This window comes from Ruditapes philippinarum, unplaced genomic scaffold, assembly GCF_026571515.1.
Source record: "Ruditapes philippinarum isolate M1 unplaced genomic scaffold, ASM2657151v2 ctg312_1_1_1_1, whole genome shotgun sequence".
Taxonomy (NCBI): Eukaryota; Metazoa; Mollusca; class Bivalvia; order Venerida; family Veneridae; genus Ruditapes; species Ruditapes philippinarum.
The window spans coordinates 138,259-152,351 of record NW_026860715.1 but is presented as its reverse complement, the minus strand read 5'-3'; the positions used below and the strand labels follow the sequence as shown (position 1 = coordinate 152,351).

The 14,093-nt window shown below is 28.5% G+C and overlaps 1 non-coding gene across 1 annotated transcript; it reads right to left on the bottom strand.

Moving 5' to 3' along the window:
- Positions 1 to 11,001: 11,001 nt before the first annotated feature.
- On the bottom strand, positions 11,002 to 11,074 carry Trnar-ucu (transfer RNA arginine (anticodon UCU)). The gene has a single exon. It is a non-coding gene; the product is annotated as a tRNA-Arg (tRNA).
- Positions 11,075 to 14,093: the final 3,019 nt, after the last annotated feature.

Sequence of the window (14,093 nt, the reverse complement as noted above, 5' to 3'; positions counted from 1 at the left end):
GGGAATTGCATCTCTGTGAAATTTGAAATACATACATATACAAAATAACACCAAACACACTATTCTTAATGAGATCTACTGGATCTACATGCTTTGAATTATTTCTGTATTTTATAATTTAAATGACAAGTATTTTTCTTAAAAAAAACAACAACAACATTTTAACACTGAGTCTACATTGAAATATATAACTTAAAAAAAAACTCGGCCTGCTACCGGCATTAAAATCTACATACACAACTTGTGCAGATCATGGTCAACCCGCCAAGCTGGGCCGTCTTATGTTCAACACTGTTCACTACTCACACAGAAAACATTTTGAAACTTTTGCAGGTGAATGGTTATGTCCAGATTGAAAGATGGACCATATCCATATAAGATATTATGCGTGGTATGGGTTCATAAAAGGAATCGAACGATGTCTTTGTTACTTTATCCGATGTTTTTTGTTGAATTAACATGATCATGAATTGCTTACGGAGTTCTATGTCATTTAGCTTTTTACCTTTTAGTTATGATGACTAGTGCCTGATTGATATTCTTAGGGGGATATGCTAGTAATACTTATAAAACTTTTTTTTCTAGATTTCTTTCTTTTTCAGTACCAATAATGGTTTTATGAAATGATATTATTTCTGTTTAATATCTTTTAATACTCTGGCCCCGTGTTCACAAAAATTTAAGGATCAGGATCAAGATCAGGATCAAATCTAAAAACTCAATATTCTCCATTATGTATCCTCAAAGATTAAATATTCAATATTAAATTGATAAAACTGGACTTAAAATACCATGTTAATGAAATTTTAGAATAAATTTGTTATTTTTACAAGAAATGGGCATTTTACAGTTGATCCAAATTTTGATCTTGATCCTAAAATTGATCCTCATTTTGATCCGATTAGTTTTGTATTTGTTGTGTAATTTGTTGTTTTTATCCCAAAATAGGTTGGTTTCTTTGCAAATAAACAATTATCTATATTTCAAATGTGTACCATTTAATTCTAGAATAATACGATCAGTATTAATTTTATAAAACAATAAAAATAAAATCAGGATCATCTGGTCCTGATCCTGATCTTTTCTTTGTGAACACGGGGCTTGCAAAGGATTAAACAAACTATTCAATCACATATATTTAAATTTGTTGTTATCTCACGTAAGCAAGACATGTAATTTGCATGTTCAAAACATTCCAAAATTTTAGTATATTCAGGTAAATATAAAAATGTCTTGGTTACTTGCACACGATTTCATACAGTCCTCTGATATCTATATTTAGTAACATCAACCCTGTAGGCAGAAACAAAGCTTCTTGGGACATGTAGACTACTTCACGCATTGTCACCTCGTGTCACCCCCATTTATATTAGTCCTAAATATCACGTAAGCCCCATAGCAAGATATTATAAATGAGACGCGGTTTCATGTATTTACTTCGTTGCTTATGCAAATATTGTTTACCTTGAAGATATTTTATTGTTTGTTCATTCACATTTGCTACCTACTCGGTTGGATGCTAAATACACTTTTACTCTAAACATCAGTGTGTTACATCACCACGTTGACTTCCATGACATGCTGTACCGCAGTTTAGGACAGTTGTATCCAAAACAGAATGGCTGTTGTATGGTATAGATGAATACTATGTTACTATATATGCCAATCATTGTCCCGCTGCCATTTCACTGTCTAAATATGAGTTGATGATGGTGCTCTGAAAAATATCACAATATTTGATAACAAAGATATAATCATTATATCATAATCTATCGATATTCAAACGTTCATGTTGTTCCAATTTGAATTTAGGATAGAAGTAAGCAATTAAATAATTTAAGATTCTGTGTTTGTTTTCTCGACATTTTGTACTAGTCGTAAAATTCGTCAATTGCTACAATTTTTGTTGCATCATTATAACATTATCTAGTGTATTAAATATTAAGGATATAATATAGGTGGGCAAAAATATGTCTGAAAATTTTACACCGTCGCGATATGACAAACTGTGAAGCACATGTGATGCTTCCTGTGGTGTGACATCATTAATTTGTATCCTTTGCTGAAATCTGAAGCAATAATAGTGTAAATATACGCTACATTAGAGTCTCGTTCTATCACCGGAAAATTCATGTTCCAGAAGACATACAAAAATTTATACATTCTAATCAAGACAAAATGAAGACATTTTTAACATATCATTAGTAAGCTTTGACGTGCGACCTTCTTTTGGTCTAATTATTGCTCCTTTTTAACATTTGAATGAAAACAACAAATTTAATCCGAATATAAAAATCATAAAAAAGATGACTAATAAGCATATGAAATATATCAAACGGTAAAGGCTCATTTTCATCATCTGTTTCCTAATAATATGAAATTAACGGGCACTGATAAAACACAAATTTTCGTTTAGGTATTCCAATACATAAATTATATAACGAAAAGAAATGATAATGCTCCAACGACCGTTAGGTTTTGATATAAAACTTTTTTGTGCATTTAAAGTAAATTATATGTTCCAGCATCGTTTACATTTACAAGGTCCATCAGATTATAAACGCATTGCTTTTTTCTTTTTCTTTCAAATTTATTTCCTTCAATTGTATTTATAGTTCAAGAGCTGTTTTAAAGGAAAAAAGTGTGTGCCACTTTGTGTAAAACATTAAAACTTTATATTTACATTATATTTGATGGCCATAGCATTTCAATGTTTATATAACCTGAACCGATGTCAACAACATACAATGTTTTGTTATGTTTATGAAATGTTTTATTTATTAAATTTGTTTCCTTTTCTCGGCATAATATGAAATCAAAAATGTCTTTGTGTTAATCTGCTACTTTGATATCGTATACACTGTTTATGTATATACATGTACAATAATTATTCCAACAATTATATCATAATTATAGAATAGTACTCATGTTAAGAAGTAAATAACAACGCCTTCGTCATGTGGTCATTTTAGGTTTTAATTTATGTAAATTAAATCCTGGCTTTCATTGAATATCAAATATAAGTTAACTTTTATAGTCACGTGAGTAAATAGGATATATTTTTATGCCAATTTGTTCATTAGAACCAATAGTCTCTTTAAGTATGAGTTCAGCAGCTTTAAAATAGTAACAAAACATAATTTTGAGAATAAACAGGTACTACTTATTGAAATACCCATTATAGAACAAAAATACAGACAACTTGGAAATATTCATTTTGATTGATTCCAGCACTATTAAGTGTTGAAAAATAAATACCGTTCAAGCCGGTGCAAGGGGCGTGAGGGATGTTGTACTTTTTCATTATCCCTCATGTACAGACTCATTAAAACCGAGTCTGCAATTTTTATGTAATTTTGTTGTGATTCGTGCTTCCGAGGGATTACCCTTCATAGAGGAAGAAGAAAGTTTGTTTTCTTGTCATAAGGCAATTATCTGCTAGGTGTTTTGAAAACGTATTTTTTCTTAAATGTGTAATGTAATGAAATGAAACTACATTTTGTCAAATGTTGAGAATGAAAGCTTTATCATAGAAGTAATTTTCCTTCTTATGGAATATCACCTTCAGTCAAATTATACAAATATGTTTACACAAGAAATAATGTGTTTTTACTTAATGTTTTATTTACTTTAATGAAATTATCAAAATAATTGATTGTTGTTTTTTTGTGCCATTCATTTCTTTTCCATTTACATAATTATTTCGTTGTTAATGTTATTAAAATTGTGAATGTGAATATTTTTGAGCTATTAACTTTGCACGAAAAGGCATTCATGTATAAAGTACTTCAATAAAGTTATATTTCTACCGGAACAAACACAAATGGCTGCCAGTTATTTTAGAATATCAATACAACGCAAGGTCATTCGTGTATCAATACGCAGTAAATTAAACTGTTTACCGTTTTAACGATCTCATTTGCATATTGCGAAATATAGAAACATATACACATAAACATTTCACTTACTTTTTTTATTTGTGCTTAAAAATTCTTAACATATCATAATCGCTGTACATCATGGAAATTGAATATTAAAATATATTTCTATTGCCTTTTTGTTCGAAATAATGATTATAATTGTATTTATCATGCAGTTCCCTGCCATATTTTATATTGTAGTACAAAGATTGTTTATATATACAGAAAGTAATTCGAAAAAATAAATGTTAATAAGGAAAGTATAATTGTTCATTTATGTATTCAGAGTACATTTTTTTCCAGAGCAATTTTTTTTTTATTTTTCAGCTGACTTCGGAATTCACACATTGTTTTAATTTTTTCTACATTTTCATTATGACGAATTGGGTTTCTTGATAGTGTATTCTAAAGTACCATTAAATTCAAAATATGTATAAACAAGACATGTCAAGCATAAAAGTTATACCCGGTGATTTATTTATTGCTTTAAAGAGTAACCTTTTCAGAAATTTACTTTTGATAAGAATTATCTTTATCGTATAATTATCAGTTGGTCCGGTAATTTTGTTTATCATTTACAACCTGTGCAATATCTGTGCAATATATACAATGAAAACAGATATTGATCTAGATAAATTTAACACCAAGCCTGCCAACGGCAAGTCATCCATCCCATGAGAACAGTACATACAAATATCAGCCCACACATCCGTGCCATCTGATCTTGGTCTGCACTGTTCGCTATTTAGTCAGTACATATTTTGAAATTTTCCCTAACAGAAATGAATGGTTTTGTCCAGAGTGAAAGATGGACAAGTCCATTTAAGATATTTAGCGATGAAAGGGTTAGAGTAAAAGTTAACGCAGTGTCTACAGAATTTCTGGCAAACTACAAACATTTTGCCGGTATCCATAAAACAAAGGCGAAATGTTTGATAAATTTTATTTCTAAATTGCCCTTACGGCTGAGGGGTTACCTTTATGGGCTGAGGTATCAGAATTACAGAAATAATGGAGTCTATGCATTTCCTAGCTTCAGCATGTCAGGTGGTTTTGACTCCTTGTGTTGCTTTAAGTTTGTACCACCCGAGGTAAGCCAAAATCATCTTTCCTGTTTCGGCGCCATATGACATAAATTGTGTTGGTGCGCCGTAAAACCAAACAAACAAAAATCATTCTTTTATATCATTTTTGTTGTGGTCTAGCAAACCGGATTGAATGTCTGTATTTCCCGTGAGTCTGATTTTTATCAAAATAAAATCAACTATCATGGCATTTTATATTTAAGAAAAAATATAAAAAAAACGTATAATCTAAAGAAATGGAAATTGTGTTATTTTTTTATAGAAGAAATTTAATATCATATCGATGTGCAAACAATTAAGTAATTAAGCCGTGCACGACGCGCAGTTTTAGCCGAGTAGGGTGCATGCATTTTAACGCTTATAAATGAACATTTCGACCCACTAGGTACAGATACTGATGAATTTTAAAAATGAAAAAGTATGTTCTTTTTTAATAAAAAAAACATGAGTTTACAAATATATTTGGATTTCATAAAGGACATATTGATATTAAAGGACTATCTGATTAGGCGTAAAGGTATGCAAAATTCCAAGTGCAAAGAAATTTATTTTTCCGTACCACCTGGGTGGCAAAACTTTCCTTTCCTGCTTCGATCTTCATTTTTGTCTTTCTTCTATCAAACTCAAATATTCAATTATATCCAAATTAGTTCAATGCAATAAAAATCCGTTTGATGTTTTAGGAGCGATGGAAGATGTTTCTTGATGCCTTTTTATCATTATAGAATATTATTTAAATTTGGACAAAGGGGAATAAAAGATTTAGCGCATATTTTATTACTTCAAAGGGAAAATCGAAAGGAGTAGGTTGCAAAATTTTAATAACCAATGAAAATCTGGCAGTTTCTTAAGAAGTTCTAATCTGATTAATATAGATGTATCTTAAAGGTTCCGCAATAGGCTCTCTCATTTTTCAAATGTGGGAAAAAGATATTCTAATATTTTATCTCTTTAATCTGTGACATTTTTGATTTTTGAAAGAAAAAAATGATGATAAGATGTAAAGGATTATTTTCTTTTTTAAATTACTAAATGACTTTCTAAAAATAAGAGATTCTTTCTGATGAAAAATGTTTATGGTTTAAAAATTAAGGTTTGTTGACTTGTTTGAGAAACCATATTTTTCAATCAAAAGAAAATATATGAAAATTTTGTTGGACAAATATTTTTAATAGTAGTGTTATATTGATGGCAATGACAATAATAGAATTATTTATGGCAATGGAACTCCTGTTTGTTTGAAACTATTTGATATAAATAAACGAACAATTTAGAACTGTTTACTATATGAATATTTTTGTTGTAATACATTTTTGTCATATTTGGTTAACGTAACAAAACCTATATTACATGAAAATAGTCAAAACAAGGTAAAATGTGACTGAAATATTATTTCCTAAAATACAGATATTCAGGTGTTAGTAAACATCAATTCAAAATTAATTAATGAAACACAGACAAAATAAATGAAGTAAAAATGAAAATTTATAATAATAATGATACTCCTAATAATAATAATAATAATAATAATAATAATAATAATAATAATAATGATGATGATGATGATTATTATTATTATAATAGTCATAATAATCATTAAATAATGATAATTATACACAAAAGTGTAATAACAATAATAATAATAATAATAATAATAATAATAATAATAATAATATTAATAATGATAATAATAATAGTTATGATTGTAATAATTTTTGTATACAAGCAAACATATAGAGTATTTAATTTTTACAAATAATCAAATTCAAAAATGAAATTTTCATGAACATCGATATTGTTTTATTTAATTAACTGTAATAATAAAATACTTATTTTTTCCTGACGTTTTTCTTCATATTTTAGCTCTCAAAGATATTGATTACTAATGTAACATTGATAACTAACTATATTCTAAAAAGTACTATTTTTGATGAAGCAAAGTTGTCGAATCATCAAAAACTATCCACATTTCAAATCTGTACCAAAATGTATCATTAACAATGATTACTAGTTATGCAAAATTTAAGAAAGAAATAATTATAATTTGACTCGTCTTTGTGCATGAATCTTTTAAAATTTGACCTCTAATTGAGAACAAGATATTGGCAACAACTCTTCTTGATCTATGCGGGGTTTATTTTTGAAGGATGTTTCTCAAAGACGTATTTGTAGAAACAAATACTTTTTAATAATACTCATGCTTTATCACAAAGTAAGTCCTAATGTTTTCTTTTCAGATTTTTTCCATGATACTTTTGATCCTTTTCTTTGTACTAGGCGTTGTACAAGACAAGTATTTCAAGAAAATGAACTATTATTATTTAAAATATATGAATAAATAAGTTTGTTTTATTCAAACATGTTTTAAAGCCTTTTAAAATACAATATATTCTATTCTACCTTTCAAAACACGCATTTTTTTTTGGTATTTTCCTACACAAAATCAATGTGATTTATTAAAAAAAAAACAGTGACTTATGTGTATCTACATACAATTTTATATTGATGTTCATAGAAAAGAACTGATAAACAAAATATGTTTTCTCCTGGATTTTAACAACAGTTATAATTCTTAAGATTGGTGAAGTTCTAAATATTTCATTTTACCAGTAGTTTTAAAATGATAAACAATGTGTAACATTCCGAAGATTGCATTCGTTAAACGTCAGACATTGTCAGAAATCTTTGAATTGGTGAAGCTTTTTAAGTACCTGTCATGTCTCCCACCCTAGCACCGTCTAAAGCAGTAGTTTTGATAATATTTTTAATGTTTCAAAATGCTTGTCATTTATTAAATTCAGAAAGAAAAATGAAATTATCAATAACAATAAATAAAGTACTGTTAGAAATGGTATTGCGCGTTAACAATTTAGAATATTTGAATGCATTGTTTTTGTTTTGTCATAATAATACTTTTATCCCATTATTTTACATCTCAATTAGATGTGCTTTTTAAAAAATATAGATCTATGTTCTCTTTTTTTCAAAGTAAAATTCAAAACTTTTTCTTTTGCAGGATCGGAATAATAATGAAATATAAGATTTAAAAAAAATCAACAGAACATTCCGCTGTTAAAAAATATACGAAATTTGAAGTTACTTATAAAATTATATACGCGGGCGTTTATCTGGAGGCTAGTTTTACAATTTTTTATTTTTTATAAAAATTCAAAACTACAATATTACGACGAACACATATTTTACTTGTTTTTTTTTAAAAAAGTATTTATTATCATCAATTATCTCAAAATAATAACAATACCAAAAAATTGAAGCTACACTTTTTTTGAATTTTAGACTATCTCATTATTGCGCTTTTTATATCTCGTAATAACACAAAATATTTAGTAAATTGGAAGAAAACTCTTGTCTATATTTGATTTGAAAGGACAGACTTTTCATACATTACAAATATAATTTATACATGTACAATAAGAATCCATGTAGATACATCATATACATTACATATTTCATACAGGGATGTTTATGTGTTCATTACAGACGCATTGTATCTTGTTTATTTATATATAATTTATTTCCTTTTTAATACACAAATGTGTCTTTTTAACAATAAAATTGAATTATAGTTTTATTAAAATACATACTTTGACTGTAAGGCATTGAGAAAGACAAAACAGTAATCCTTGCTTTAAGAAAGAATAACAAGTTGTTTTTTCAATAAATGTATGATATATTCAACATTTCAGATAAAACAAAACCATGACAAAAAATTAATGTATATGCCATTTTTAATATTTCTATATTTGCATTTTAAAATGTCGCAAATGTAATAAAATGCCGGACTTTGAATTACATATGTATTAATTATTAACAATTTCAAAGTTAAAGAATCAGATCTGAAAAGTTTGTTCCTTATGATATCTTCAAGTAGATAAGAAATTGAAAGATTAAAATCATACTTGTTATGAATGATATATCATACAATTAATTGAGAAATATCCTTAAAACAGTTTATTAAAAAACAAAACAAAACGGGGTGTGTTAAAATGAAATAAGAAAGAATTTAACATTATTTCATAAACGTTAAATTCTCATTCGTAAAATTTATGCATATTAATTGTCTTAAAACGTCCATTTTTGTGATCATGAAAAAAATACATGTAAAAATAAAAGAAAGTACTGTCATATATATAAATGTAAATGTATATGAATATATAATTTGCAACTAGAGTAACAACACTAAAAAATGGATGTCATTTTTTAAATTAATTTATACTGAAAATAACTGCCACATGATTTTGTTTTGTCAGACTAGATACAAAAACAAAGCAAAATAAATAAATAAATAATTAATAAAAAATTTTTGACTGCAATTCATCAGCATTTCAATTTGTATCATTTAAAAATGCAACAAACTCAATATAAATCAATCTTTGAAAAACATCTTTAGATGTTTCTAAATGATAAATTCCACCGTTTTGATACTTAAATGTTTAATTTTGCTCAAACCGGTGCTAGGGGGCATGGGCGGTAGCTTGCTGTAACCACTACCGTTCATGAACAGGTTCAACAGAACCGACCATGCAACATTTTCAATTTTGTCATGTTAAGCATTCTTTAAGATCTCCTTTTTTAAAATATTCATACACTCTTAAATTTAAAGGGTGAACTTGTTAATTTGAATGTTATTTTGTTATAACAATACGTTTAAAATAAATATTCTTTGGTTTCACAACCCGATCTTCAAGTCCCATTAAATCATTCCTTTTTTCTAATTTAGTACAAACAGGAAACTTGTTTTAGATATGTCTTTCTAGATGATAAGATTACAGGATCAATGTTGACAACTTTCAAAATCCATTAAGTCATCTAGTTCTTTTGTGTTTTTTCTCTCAATAAAGTAAAAAAGACACTCGGTAAATGTGTTTTAATACCACTTAAAACGAGCAGAAAACAAAAATCTATCATTTGATTTGAGTATTTTCATTTTTATACATATATTTTACATAAGTTTATACTTGTTTAACATCAAACAACATGTAAAGGATATAAATTATTTTTACAAGTTATGTTTTGTTTATTATAAAATCACTTATACAATACACTTTATAAAAATCAAAAGGAAAGTATAATCATTATTTTTCTTCACAAACTTCCCTAGCAAACTCTACGCACCAAACTTAACAATCCTTTTTAATATTTAGTAATAAAATAATAATAGGCGAAGTGAATTCGGACACAACTATATCCTTGATTTGGACGTATGAATATCTTTATATCTTCAAATATATTAAACAGTTTAAAACGGTTATGCTCCCTAGCAAATTCTACGCACCATACTTACAAAGTTTTATGAACGCCACGTTTTGTATAAAATAAAGTTCTATTATAAACACGTGTAACTTTAATTAGATATTGACTTAAGATTCTGGTACTTGAATTCTCTGGCCCAGGCCCGTAACATTAACAGGAAGCGAGTTTGGTCTTAGGTACTCTGTTTCTAAGTTCATGTTTTAAATGATTATATTATTGGAGTCATTTACTGAAATGCAGATAGTCTGCTACTTCTTATTCAGCCAATTTATACTAATAGTGCCAAATACATGTTTGAACAAGTTAATAAACCAGCAGCAGTCGTTAAGTTACTGCTCTTGTACATTTTACTATATATAATGATGATAAACATGTACAAACATACTAAACCAACACTCAGGAATCACGAGACTTATTTCTTTGTTATTTTTTTTCTTTTCCTTGAAAAGTTTTACCGTTTGTCATAAAAGAAACATGTAATTACTATGTAACAACATGGTAGGTACAAATACTTGTACAATTTTATCAATTCGGTAATATAGAGTACGAATGCGTTTTTACCGATTAGCAAACTAAATAATTTTCCTGAACATATTGTGATTTCTACAATAAAAGTGTTCAAATAAGGAAAATGCATTAAAATACCAAAATACATCAACTATAAGTATATTTAGCAACATTGAACTGTATAAGCGGATGCGTATACTTGGTATACAAAAGTACATCCCCGGCGGGACTCGAACCCGCGACCTCTGGATTAGAAGTCCAGCGCGCTATCCACTGCGCTACGGGGACATATGTGTAAAACCGTTTAAACACTTCGTAGCATTTAATTCAAACTTAAACAAACTGGATATTTAAAAGATTATCATTGATCTGTTGGTATTTAATTATATTGAATATAGCTTGCCGGTATTTTACAATGCATTGTAATATCTAGGATATATAACATACAATACCACTAACATTTCAAATCATTTTCATTTTTGCTACAACATGCAAGACTAGAAGCATCCATATAAAGACATAAACTCTCATTTTCAAATGTCTCTTCGTGTATTTAAACTATATTTCCTTGCATAATATTTTCACTAAAGAATTTGATATATATGTCTTGTTAATAAAATAGAGAAAATAAGAATCCCTAAAGAAAGCCCAACACGGCAAAATTGAAAATGTTGCAGGCCCGGCCTGATTGTGCCTATTCATGGACGGTACTGTCAAGTGCAAACCACCGTCCACGCCCCCCAGCACCGGCTTAAGCAGAATTCAACATTTAACATGAATTCCACAATAACAATAAGTTTTGTTAACCATATTATGCATTTGGTTATGTCGAGCATAGGATTTGTCTGCCTTCATCTTCACACGCTATGAAAAAGTTTATATCAAACCATTTCGGGGCAGTAAGGAACTTTACATTTATTGCTTAGTGGATCGAGAGTTTTTTTAATAAGCTTATAGCTTCCAACATAATCGAACAAAAATAAATTTGTATAAACTTAAGTGCATATCATCACTCTAGTACAACGGGAAAAATATAACGTATAAATGTTGGAATCGTCTGATAAAAAAAGAGTTATACAATTGCAACACCCCTCTCTAGCACCGGCAAGTTTTCTTGGCATGACAATTACATATCTGTCCTGTGGTGCAATACGGGACTACAGCGAAGATGTGATTTTGTATGTAAGCTTAAAAGCGATAGGAGGTTATCTTCCAGCTAAATCTTGTCCTTGCATGTCCTTCATAACCTTTTGCTAACAGTAAACAGATTACATCATATGCATGATAAATTCATGATTCTGTAATCAATCAATTCTAAAATAGCACTGTCATGCTTCTATATTCACTTAGATAATTGTCTAAAAGCAGCAATCTTTAATTGAAGGCCATCAAACAATACCTTTTACACAAATAGTTCCCACGCTTATGAATAATACCACGATTGAGTGAGTAAAATAATTGTTTCATAATGGCTATTGATTAACAAATTATTTATTGCACGCTCAGCCAATCGGATCAATGAGATTGGTCACGTGACGGTAATGCTAGTGAGTATTGAAAAATTCTGCAAGAAATCGATCATTTTGTTAAAAAGTCGGTAAACAGACTCAATTATGATGATTTATAGGTATTTATGTGTATTACATACCGTAGTTTTGACGTTGATGGGATTATGTGCCGATCTGATTGAAATATGATACAACCAACGGAAAGCGCGATTTTATTTATTAAAGTGTCACGTTTTGCTACCCGTTTGTAAGAGAATTGTATTTCATGCTTGCTTGAGAGAGTTTTTCATTTAAATGCGTTTACGTACTTAATATAGAATAATGTTTTGATCTCTGTAAACGGTATTTGTTGTATTATTTATTGTGAAATCACGTGACACGGCCCACACTTTGACATAGGGAAACTACCAATCAAATTTTAGATTCCAGTAGATGATTATTCAAAATGAAATATGCGTAGGAACAAGGATATTCCATATTCATACATTCCACCAATGATGTATTTGTTTATTTTGTTTTATCGCAGAAATCAATTCATTTAAAGATTAAGTCGCTATTTTCTTGTGTTACATATATAAACTTTAATCACAAGATAAAATAAAATTTAAATAGGCTATTTTAAACAGTTTTTGTTTTCAGTCCGCCTATATGTCTATATGTAATAGAAGCAAACACATTTGAAACAAATACTGACACATATTCCATTATGCCAAGACAGACTTTCATAAGTATTTATCAACAAATGATAGAAAAAAAACAACACAACATTTGTCGTTGAAATTGATACCGAATTTTGCACGTTCAAGTTTCATTAATTAAAAATAATTAATTACATTCTTATATGAAATGTGAAATTAGAAAATTTCTTCTATCCAATCATATACTACACTAGACCATGTAAAAATTAGCCTCTTCGGATGTTCCTTCTTTTATTTGAAATAAAAAATAAATATTGATTTTTTTCTTCAGTTATTGCTGGGGGACAGAGATGGGTATGAACAGAACGGCTCTGTCAAATATGAGTTTGCCACATTTTAAATCATAGCGTTTTTGTCACAATTCCATTTAATTTATTTTTTAGGAAATAAATTGATTAAGATTAGAATATATTATACGTCATTTAAGTACCTTGAATTGTAATAGACCTATAAATTTATTAAAAGTAATGATATCTGACATCGCTATAAACATCAAATGAAATTTTCTGTATGAGATGTGTACATATTTACGTTAGAAAATTACAATGAAAGTCCCAAGATACGAAAGAACATATATAACAAAAATATCTAAGCTCAGATGTCATTCCACAATAATCAATTCAATAAATTTTTGAAATGATGAAGCCTAGGTTTTAATAAGTCTGAAAATGGACGGCGGTGACAAATGTAAGCAATCGTCCTTGCCGCTAGCACCGGGCCAAGTAATTCAACATTTAGACTAAAGCAACTTAAAAAGAGATGATTAACTGAAAGGAGACCTTTGGCACATTTATTTTAAATTATAATTCATTCGTCAACATATCCATTAATGTTAATAAGCTCAAGACATTTTGTATTTGGCCAAAAGATTACCTACAAGTCGAATACATATATTTTCCGCTTTCTATATAATATTTGATATAATTTCATTATAGACAGGGACTTAACAAATAAATAGACAAAAATTTGCAAAAAAGAGAATGTTCGCAATGTTTATATTGTAATGGTCTCATACTTATTTGCCAATACTTTCTTAAAATATATGTGCTTTGTGTTCTGCTGATGTTACAGAAATAAATCTTTTTTATCCAGTTATATTTA